Genomic DNA, 11001 nt, shown 5'->3' on the forward strand with positions numbered 1-11001 from the left:
CTTCCAGCTCCATACCCATTCATCATGTCTTCCGAAAGCCAGAGGGTGTTCACATCAGTGCCCCCCCAAACACCAACCCCCAACGGCAGCCCATCATAGTGCTCAGCTGCCTGTAATGCTCCTTTCCTCATGTCTAAATAACAGAAAATGTGAAAAGCTTAGTCACAACAGGAAACTCGTCAAATATACTGTGGCATATTCATTCAATGTAATAGTACTTGGACAATCTAACTGATACTGGTGAAAAATATTCATGATTAAGTCCTAAACGAATAAAAGTAAAAGTCCAATGATACAAAAACATCCTGTTGATGAAGCGATGAATAAAATGCGCATTATTTGAGATGTTGCAGGCTGCCCCGATTGTCCCGGCTGTTTCTGATGGTGACGGGAAGGCGGCTGCAGCGGCTCACAGTGAGGCGGAGGGAAGGCTATTGCCTGGGTGGAGCAGAGCTCTCCCTGAAGTCCCACGAGCAGCCACGCTTACTTCCCACTGGGCAGCACTTCGGCCAGGCCTGGCTGAAAAGCAGGTAAAGAAAGGAGTCTGGAAACGGGGACTGGGCCAACCAATCCATGAGTGTCCCAGCTGGCACCTGAAAAGTCGCCCTGTCTAACTTCTGGGCTTCAGGTCGTCTACCACAGTCACTACTGGAGTAAGATGAGAATGCAGAGAGATTTCCTTCCTTCCTTCCTTCCTTCCTTCCTTCCTTCCTTCCTTCCTTCCTTCCTTCCTTCCTTCCTTCCTTCCTTCCTTCCTTCTTTCCTTCCTCCCTCCCTCCCTCCCTCCCTCCCTCCCTCCCTCCCTCCCTCCCTCCCTCCCTCCTCCCTTCCTTCCTTCTTCCCTCCCTCCCTCCCTCCCTCCCTCCCTCCCTTCCTTCCTTCCTTCCTTCCTTCCTTCCTTCCTTCCTTCCTTCCTTCCTTCCTTCCTTCCTTCCTTCCTTCCTTCCTTCCTCCTTTTCTCCCTCCTTCCCTTCCCTCCTTCCTTTCCTTCCTCCCTTCCCTCCCCCCTTTTGAATGTAAGACCTAAATTTTCCAAGGCTGCCTTGGCAGCTGTGAGCCTCACAGCTGCGGGGGTCCCCTTCTTGCCAAAATGCCCCCTGTCCAACAGGAAAGGCTCCCCCGGCAGCCGGGCCAGATGCACCCTACCAGGTCTTCAACCTAATGGGTTTCCCCTCCCTACCAGATTGTAAACTTATTTGAGAAAGCCAGTGACATCCTCCCATGTGGTCTCAGGGTCTCCTCACCCTCTTGTCACCACCAAAGCCTGACGCCCACGGCCCCCGCTGGTTCACTCCCAAGTGCAATTTCTGCATGGTCCTGCGTGGCCTGAGGTGTCCTCCTGCCCTGGGCTGTGAGCATGTGTGACTAATAAACCGTTGTGTAGTTCATCTCCCTGCAGTCTGCTGTTCGTGCTCGTCCACGTACTATTTAAGGTGGAGGCCCCCCCCCATACCAATAGTGAGTAGGAGCCATCAAAATACCCTCCAGGCCCCCTCCCTCCCTCCCTCCCTCCCTCCCTCCCTCCCTCCCTCCCTCCCTCCTGGGCCTGTGTGCCGGGCACTTCTCTAGACACCGGCCGTGCAGCGGTGAGCAAGGTAGACTTAGGCCTTGCCCTGAGGTCACCTACCATCTAGTCACAAAAATATCTGCCTGTTTTGTGTTTGCCCCTCCAAGTACTGCAGTGCAGTGCCCTGGGGATCCATGGCAGGAACAGGAAATCTAGAGCAGAGTGTGTGTGTGTGTGTGTGTGTGTGTGTGTGTGTGTGTGTGTGTGTGTGAGAGTGTGCCCACCTCTGTCAGAGAAGTCTGTGGTGAGAGGCAGTTCCCCAGGAAGAAGGATTAGAATGGCAAGAGAGGAGATTTTAAGTTTTGTGTGACTGGAACTAAGAGTTTGAGGAGCTGAGTACATTGGGGGGGGGGGGCAGCGTAAGAGACCCGGGTGTGGAGAAGCTGGAGAGAGACCCAGGGCCAAACCATGGAAGGCCTTCTCAACGGTCAAGAAATGCAGACTTCCATGGGTGAGCGCCAAAATGCTGCTTTCAGCAGGCGTGTATGGATGGGAAGACCCCCTGGCTGCAGTGTGGGGACAGGGAGGGCACCACAGTGGGAGACAGGAGAAAATCAGGGAGGCTGTCGGCGGTCTAGACAGAACATCGCGTCGGAATCAGCAGAGCGGCAAAGCTATGGGGGCATGTGGAGGGAGTGTCTAGGAAGCCAGGGGCCACAGAGGGACAGGAGTGTGTGGCTTCTAAGTGACTTTACACTCAAGGGTTTCTGTGTCTACCCTCCTCAGAAGGGGCAGGGGAGTAAAAGTTACCAGCTCGCTCAGGACAGTGGTTCAATTATCTGTGGCCCAAGTTTTATATCAGAATTTTCTGCATCTGCAAGTGAAAGAAAATATAACTCCAGTGGCTTACACAAATTTGAACCTATTTCTTACAGAGAGAGGTGGTTGACTCAAAGATGTCAGAGCAGATATCACTGTGACATGTCCCTCTTTGCCACAAGAGGGATGCTGCAGCTCCATCCATTACGCAGAAAGAGCAAGTGGGAAAGGCCGTGCCATCACCACGCGTCCTTATGTCAGGAAAGAGAAATATTTTATAAACAGCGCCTCCCAGAAGACTGCTGCCCATTTCTCATGGACACTGGCTACCCCTCCCTGCATGGGAGCTGGGACGGCAAGCAGTGGCTTTCTGGGCTCTGCAGGAGGTGACAGAAAGGGAGAGGGTGCTGGCAATGGCCGTCCAGCATCCGATCCACAGTGTTTGCACGAGTGCACCCAAGCCTGGGTTCCACCTGAGGGGGAAGGGAAGCTTGGAGGCAAGCGTGGAGCAGAGGTCAGTCGCAGCCATGAATTTTATGAAAGGTTTGCTGGGAAACTACTTTTAAGAAAATATATATGGTGACTATGATTCCCCCGACAGCACGACTGAGTGATTTGCAATGTACTTGCATTTCATGGCCCTCGTTCCAAGAACTGTCACTCGCTCTCATGTCAGACACTTGAGTTGTTTCAAAATCACCAGGCAGGCCCACTATTAAATTACAGACACTTGCACACACAGAGACGTTTTAGGAGCCCCCAGTGTATGGTGAGAGTGTGCTTGCTCTTCTCATAGCTGTGGCATCAACAAACACTATTGATTTGTTTGGGCAAATGCTTTTTTGAAAGACTGGAACTCCAGGAAGATTAAAACTGCCCTCTGCTCCAGGTCTCTTGCCAAAGGTCTGGAGTCTAAATTCCTTTAAAGCAGTTTTACACCCAGGATATTATGTGATTCTCATGGCAATCCTGCAAAGCAGGCTCTGCTCACCATTTTAGAGGACAAAACTGACCCAAAGAAATGATATGAGCCTGGCCAGTGTGGCTCAATAGTTGAGTGTAGACCCATGTGCCAAGAGGTCGCTGGTTCAATTCCCAGTAAGGGCACATGCCCGGGTAGTGGCCTCTGTCCCCAGTAGGGGTGTACAGGAGGCAGCCGATCGATGTTTCTCTCTCACCTATGTTTCTATCTCTCTCTTCTTTTTCCCCCTCTCCCTTCCTCTCTCTTTAAAAATCAATAAAAACATATTTTTTTTTAAAAAAGAAATGAAATGATTTGTTTATGATCACCTAGTAGAGTGTGGGGGTCAGTAGCCCTACTCTAAAGGAAGACTTCTGGGTTCAAATACCAGTTCCTTCTAATGCTGGATCACTCAAAGGACTTTCAGGGAAGACACAAAGCCAAGCCGCTGCAAAATAGAGGAAGACCAGCATTGATAAACTGAACTATATTTCCAGTTTCGGGAGATCTGGAAAGAAGTTGTTGTGTATATCTGTGTAGCATCCTAAAACTAGTCCCATAAAACACCAACTATTTTATTATGCTCATAGATTCTGTGGTTTAAGAACTCAGACAGATCCCAGAAGGGACGGTTTGTCTACTTCATGATGTCTGGGGCCTCATCTGGGAAGAATTAAGTGACTGTGGGTTACACCATGGCTGAGGGCTGAAACTGTTTGAAGACTCACTCACATGTCTGGCTCGTGGGCTGTGATGACTTCAGAACTAGACTCAGACAGAACTATTGACGTAAGCATCTATGTGAGGACTCTCTGTGTGGCTTGGGCTTCCTCACAACATGGCAGCCTCAGGGGAATTGGACTTCTTACGTGGCTGCTCAGAGTTCTTCTAAGAGACTGTGTTCCAGTGAACAAGGCATGAGCTGAGTGGCCCTTTGTAAATCGCATAGTGTCACTTTTCCCCCCATGTTTCTCATTGCCTTTGATCAGGTTTTTATTCAAAATTAGCTGTCTGAAGTGATTTGACCTTTATGGAATAAACAAATTTAAGTTGATGCCCCAGGCTTCTTTTCTTCTATGGCAAGTTTCTTTTCTGTGGGCTTCTTCTCAGCCGCTGGTTTCTTGGTAGCTGCAGTCTTTTTTCCACAAAGGCTTCTTCTGCTTCATATATGCCACCAGCCTTCTTTCCTTCCTTCCCCACCGCAGGTTTCTTGCCTGGAGCCCCCTCCTCATCTGATTTGGCTTCTAGCGCTGCTGCTGCTTTATCCACCTGGAGCTGTGGTTCTCCGCCTGGTGAACTGTTGTTCTGGTGTATGGTCTTTCCATACGGGTGTAGCTTCAACTTGATTCTCAGGCTTTTCAGTGGATTCTTCTTCAGGGCTCCATGATGAACCTTCTTGGGTGGTGCTCAGAGAGCTTTTTGATCTCTGGGCTCTTCAAGATTCTGCTCAGGTCTCTACTGAGCATCGTGTGCATGGGAAGGTTGGAATTACTCTTAAGGGAGGCAGCTCTACACCAAGTGCCATACAGACCATCTAACTTGCGGAAAACACTTTCAGTTCAAATGCACACATGGCCTACATGGCCACCAGGAGCAATTTTTAAAATGCTCAGTTTGCTTACATTAAGCAGAGTAATTCCAGAGATATCTCTGAAGGCTTTAATGATACCATTGTGCTCATTATTGATGCTGCAAGGTCCCCTGCGCTGGATATGACAATGGTTTCTCATTTTGTCCTTGCCAGCTCTCATTCATTGAGAGGCATAGACCTTTTTGATATCATTCCAGGCCTTAGGTTTCTTAAAGCAGAAAAATAGCCTCCTTGGTTTTCTTGTAGCCTTCAACTTTATCTTCAACCACCAAAGGAAGTTCAGGAACTTCCTCAATACCATGGCCTTCAGACATGACCAGTGCCAGTAAGGCCAAGGTAGCTAGGGCAGAGCAGATGGCATAGCATATCGTTTCTGTGTTGTGTTCACTTTTCAGTGCCAATGGCCCCAGGTTTTGGTTGGTGCAAACATGTGACCCCAAGACACATATTTCCAAAAGCACCCTGGGCAGGATGATGAATCTCACCACCTTGAACTCTGGGATTTCGAGTCCAGCTCTGCCAGCACCCAAGACTCAGCACTGGTTTGATGACCAGCCAGTTCATGGACAGCGTAGAGCTGTCTATTGTTTTTGCACAAGTTGGTGTGAAAAAATTTCACAATATCTGGTTGAATGGGAGCCTTGAACACAGCAGGCAAAGCTGCATTTTTGCCAGATGACTCCCCTTTCGGAGTATACTGAGGTCAGTGGATGAACACACGCCATGGCATGTGTCAACCCAGTGACTCCCACAGGAAAAGGCCACATAATATCACTGTCACCATATTCTATTGGTTGAAGCAGTCTCAAATCCACCTAGACTCAGGGAAAGGAAATTCTTCTTAATGAGAAGTGTATCAGTGTAATTGCAGCCATGTTTTAAATCAGTGCAGAAGCCCATCTATATTGGTTATCTTTGTTTTAAATTGACACTGGGTAAGAAAACTGCATTATACTTTTTCTCCAGAAGCTTTTAATCTCTAAAGTGTATTTATGTGGCTCTAATACTATCACTTGCTAACTGTGTGACCCTGGAATCTTACCTAGTGTCTCTGAATCCCAGTTTCCATGTCTTTAAAATAGAATTCCTCACTTACCACACCTTGTAACAGCTACCTCACTAGGCTTCTGTGAGAAGGAAATGAGGGATTGTGTGCAAAGGGCTTAGAAACCAACACATGCGTCCAGCAGTTATGTGCCGAGCTTTGTTCTACATGTTTCACAAAGATCGCCTCATTTAACCCTCACTTCCCCCTACAACATAGACAGGTATTATCACTATTTTAAGAATAGAAAACAAGTGCAGAAAGAGCAGTGACTTATCCATGGTCACAGAGAACGTACATGGAAGACCCAGACTTGAACAGAGCAATCTGGCCCTAGTGTCCATACTCTCAACCACTCTGATATGTGGCCTCTTGGTAGATAGTATAGATGTGAATACACACACACATATGCAATTTCTTGAGCATCCACAAGTAGCAGTGTGAGTGCAGGATTTTTGTTTGTGCGAAGACTGTTCATCTAGACCAGGGGTCTGTAAGCTACAGCTGTCATCCAGACAGGGGCACTGCCATTCATTGGGCATTACCCATGGCTGCTTCCAGGCTGTACTAGCAGAACTGAATAGTCCTGATGGAGACTGTATGGCCTGCAAAGCTGAAATATTTGTTACCTGGCTCTTTACAGAAAAAAGTTGGCCAAGCCCTGTTTTAGATCTTACCTGCAACCACCTGGATTTATCCTGGATTTCTTGGAATTTCAAACATATTGAAACTGTCTTCATTTAACAAGTGTTTATTGAGCACCTAATATATGGCAGCCATTGTTCTAGATCCTGGAGGTACTCAAAGCGTTTATGTTGTGGTGGAAGGAAATTTTTTTAAAAAGTAAGCAAAACCCAATTGATTGTAGACTGTAATGAGTAACTGAGTACTGTAACAGGTAACTGAGATTAGGGAGTGGATTTCTTTTTAGTTGAGACTCTATTACTGCAGCTAAGAGCATTCTAGCTCTGGCCAGTGTGGCTCAGTTGGTTGAGCATAGTCCCATGCACCGAGATGTTGCTGGTTGAATTCCCAGTCAGGGCACATGCTGGGTTTGGGGCTTGATCCCCAGTAGCGGGTGTGCAGGAGGCAGTCAATTGATGTTTCTCTCTCATCAATGTCTCTCTCTCAAATCAATAAAAACATATTTAAAAAAATAAAAGCATTCTAATAAGAGAGTATGTGGAGAGGAGATATGGAATTGTCTCTAAGAAGAAATAGAAACTTTTCTAGGAAGCGTGGAAAGATGGCTGCTCAGTGCAGAGCACTGGCCTCTGGATGTGATAGTGAATGGAAAGTGAAGCCGGTCAGCCTAATAGTAAAGAATTTTCTCTTCTGCAAGGGAAGTAATCTGGATGCAGACATGGGGGAAGCAGATAGTGGGTTCAACAAAAGTTGAGGTTTTAGAGGAGAGCAATAAATGGAAACAAGGTGAGAGGTGAATGGAAAAATTTAGCCCAGAGGCAGATTTTGTTTGGCTCACACGTTGTATTGAAACTAACCATTTGAATGCCTTTAGGTGGAGCACGTTTGGTTCATCACATCCCCACTCGTTCTGGCTGTGTTCTGTCTTGCCTGTTTGTCTTCTTTATGTTTTCTGCCTGACCCTGTAAGCTTCTGAGATCACAAGCACTGAATTAAAGTAACGTATGACAGACTCTTACTTGCATAAGGAAAAATTGGAAAGACAGAGAAAAAGGTGTAGGAGAGAGGTATTCATGACTTGGAGACTGAAGCTTTGATGAGGTCAGATGAGAGCTAATGACTATTAAAGTAAGACCTGGAAATATAGGAAGGTCTATTAAAAATGGAATATTAGAAATCAAGATTTTTTAAAGTAAAAGACCGATGTTCACAAGTTAAAGAGTGTGACACTGGGAGCCGATAGCTGAGGTAGGGAGAAGAAAACTGTTGTATGCACATACATACCACACATATATGAAAAACGTGCACATATAACCTGCACATATACACATACACAAATTTATATACACATAAGCTTTGAAGTAATTTCAAGAGGCTGCTTGGCATTCAAATTTAAGACAGTATCTCCACATAATAAAGATGTACATTTTTATGGTTTTTCTAGACACATGATGAAAAGAATCATTAGGAAACAGCCAAAATGCAATCAGTCAAGAGCAAGCCAAGGCTAGAATACAAGAAATCCTTCTTCTGACAAAACAGCTTTTCTTTTTTCTACAGAAAAACCAGGGCAGTTGAATTATTAAAAGCAAACCTAAGGTTTGCAGGGAGCCAAACACAATGTCTGCTGCCAAGGCCACTGTTCCCCATGTATCTATATCTTTCCTCTCTCCTTCCTCCTCCTGTTTCTTCTCTTTTTTCTTCTCTCTCCTCTCTCCCTCCTCTCATCCCCAAAACCGCACCCTCAGCATAAACCGAACAGAGGGAACGCTCCAACTTTAAAGCAATTTCAATTTTAAAAAAGGGAAAACATCAAATACCAGTGAGCAGTTTCACACTCCCACCACCAGCCTTTGAGGTCAGCAGGGGTGATCTAAAAATATTGAAGAGAGGAGCTAGCAGCTGGCCTAAAATTGCTCTAAAAGAACTAACACAATGAGAAGCCCACCCTAGGTGTGAAAATGCTAAAAACACTTCCTGCTAAATGAGAGCACTAACTAGAGGGGAGGAGTTCAAAACGTGTGTAATTAAAAGAGGCAGGTTTTGAGAGGCATAGTTTCTGCAGGACAAAAAAGAAAAAAGTAAAACAAAAAGGCAGGCGTTCTTTTTGGCAATTGGGTGGTAAAACTGAATAAACCCGAAAGACAAAAAATAAAAAATAAACTTCAAAATAATCAGAACACACACAAACCTCCGTCATAAATGGATGCCTACTGAATAAACCGAGCTTCACTACACTAAGAGAAGAGAATTATGTTGAACTAAGAATGTTATAATCTACCCCAAAACTAAAAAAGAAACTGAATAAAGACAAAATCTACAAGAAGTTTGTACAAAAATATACATAAAACAAAAATTCATCACCTTATGCAATGAAACTGCCCATAGCTCCCCCAAAAGAAAAAAAACACACTATAAAACAAAAAAATTCTGACCAATGCTCCTTATTATTTAAATAACATTAAATAAGCCCTTGGGGCCCAGCTGGCATGGCTCAGTGGTTGAGCATCAACCTATGATCCAGGAGATCACGGTTTGATTCCCGGTCAGGGCACATTCCTGGGTTGTGGGCTCGATCCCCAGTGAGGGGTGCACAGGAGGCAGCCGATCAATGACTCTCATCATTGATGTTTCTATCTTTCTCTCCCCCTCTCGCTTCCTCTCTCTGAAATCAATAAAGATATGTTTTTTTAAAACAATAAGCCCTTGGCAATGCAAAAAGCACCCTGACTCAGAAATTTAATAACTAAGAACAGAAATGAACAAAAACAGGAAGAAATAAATTGATTTAAATTCAGGAAAAAAAGTGGAAGAAAAAGCAAAACATTAGCTCAGAGTTGAACATTAAATTACAAGATGTCTGAAGGCATGGTAGCAAGTAAACACTTAATAGGGCATTGAGAAGATTCAGAAAACTAGCCAAGAAAATAAAAGTGATATAAAGAAAGAAATAAAAAGCCAGAAGATTGGTAAAAAATGAAAGGAAAAGAAGGAATAACGTATGTATAATTGGTGCCCAAGACAACAAAAACAAAGTAACATAAATAATATCAGAAATTATAAGCCAAGAAAACTTTCAGAAAAATATCTGAATTTACATATTGGAAGATTACATTTGGTACCTAGGAAAAGGAACCTGGGCACACCGATTCCAAAATATATTCCAGTAAAACTATTAGAATTTAAAGATAAAAAAAAAATCTCAAAGCCTCCTGGCAGAAAGGTAAAACAACTTACAACAGTAAAAGAAGTAGACTGGTATCATAGTTGTCAAACACAAGATAAAGCAAGGCAAAAACAGAGCAGTAGTTAAAAAACAAACACCTCAGTGAAATAAAGTCTGAACCAAGAATTTTCAAGCTATCTATGAAGTATCAAAGGTTACATAAAATATTAGTTAAATAAAAACTAGTACGTTTTAAACATACTAATACTTTGAATTCTATACCCATAGAATTCTGTGAAATTTTCTAGAAGCAGGGCTTCATTTATCCAAAAGATTATTGGGAAAACTCATGAAAGAGAACTGATAGTGAATATTTTATTAAATATATAAACACACATATACATAAATACTATAATAAATATATATAGTAGATTAAGATTAATACAAAGGTTGAGGTGAGGTAAAAGATCAATGTGCAAATGCTATATATTTAGAAAAAGCTGAAACAATGCAATTAAAAATGAGGTGAAAAGAGAGGAAAACAGGGAGCAGAATAATCTCATTGTATAGTTAATAGTGAGGAGTTCAGGGTGTCATGAAAAACTGACAACTGTTGATAAAATTACCAGTAAGAAAACATGGAACTAAGGGCATTTAAAAAAAAGAGTATTAGTACAAAGGTAGAAGAATAATATAAGCCTTCTTAAGTATTAATAGAAAAATTTTAAAAAATCAAAGGAAAGAAATGAAAGTATACATAACAGATAAAGCAATATAGTAAATAAAATTCTTACAGTTATAAAGTATTATGACAGAGTTGGGTCCAAATATGTCAATCGCACTGATAAATTAAAAGGTGTTTTACTCACCTAATACAAGTAAAATATTTAAAATTTTCTCAAGTGACCCACTTACATGTTGTATACAAGAGACGCACCTAAATGAAAGTGATTTGAAATGCATAAAAAAGGCATGGTTGGACAAAGGTATACCATTGCAATGAAAAAGAAAGTAGGTAAAAGAAAAGCATACTATATCAGACAAAGCAGAATCTAAATTTAAAAAAACATGAAGTGAAGTGCAGAAAGACTAAATGCCACAACTCACAATAAAGATATTTTATAGAGATCTATGCACTTAATAAGATAGCAATCATTCTAAGAAGCAAAATCTATAGGAAAAGCAAGGATACACTCTAATAAGGACTTTAAAATATCATTTTCAGTACAAGAAATATCAGTGGGGCAAAAATAGTGAACAAGAATAT

The 11001-nt window shown here is 43.2% G+C and overlaps 1 pseudogene; it reads right to left on the reverse strand.

Annotated features, from left to right (window-relative positions):
• Positions 1-4332: 4332 nt before the first annotated feature.
• Positions 4333-5603, reverse strand: LOC107545798 (large ribosomal subunit protein uL4 pseudogene; annotated as a pseudogene).
• Between the last annotated feature and the right edge of the window lie 5398 nt (positions 5604-11001).

Source organism: Miniopterus natalensis, chromosome 14 (genome assembly GCF_054644295.1).
Source record: "Miniopterus natalensis isolate mMinNat1 chromosome 14, mMinNat1.hap1, whole genome shotgun sequence".
Lineage (NCBI taxonomy): Eukaryota > Metazoa > Chordata > Mammalia > Chiroptera > Miniopteridae > Miniopterus > Miniopterus natalensis.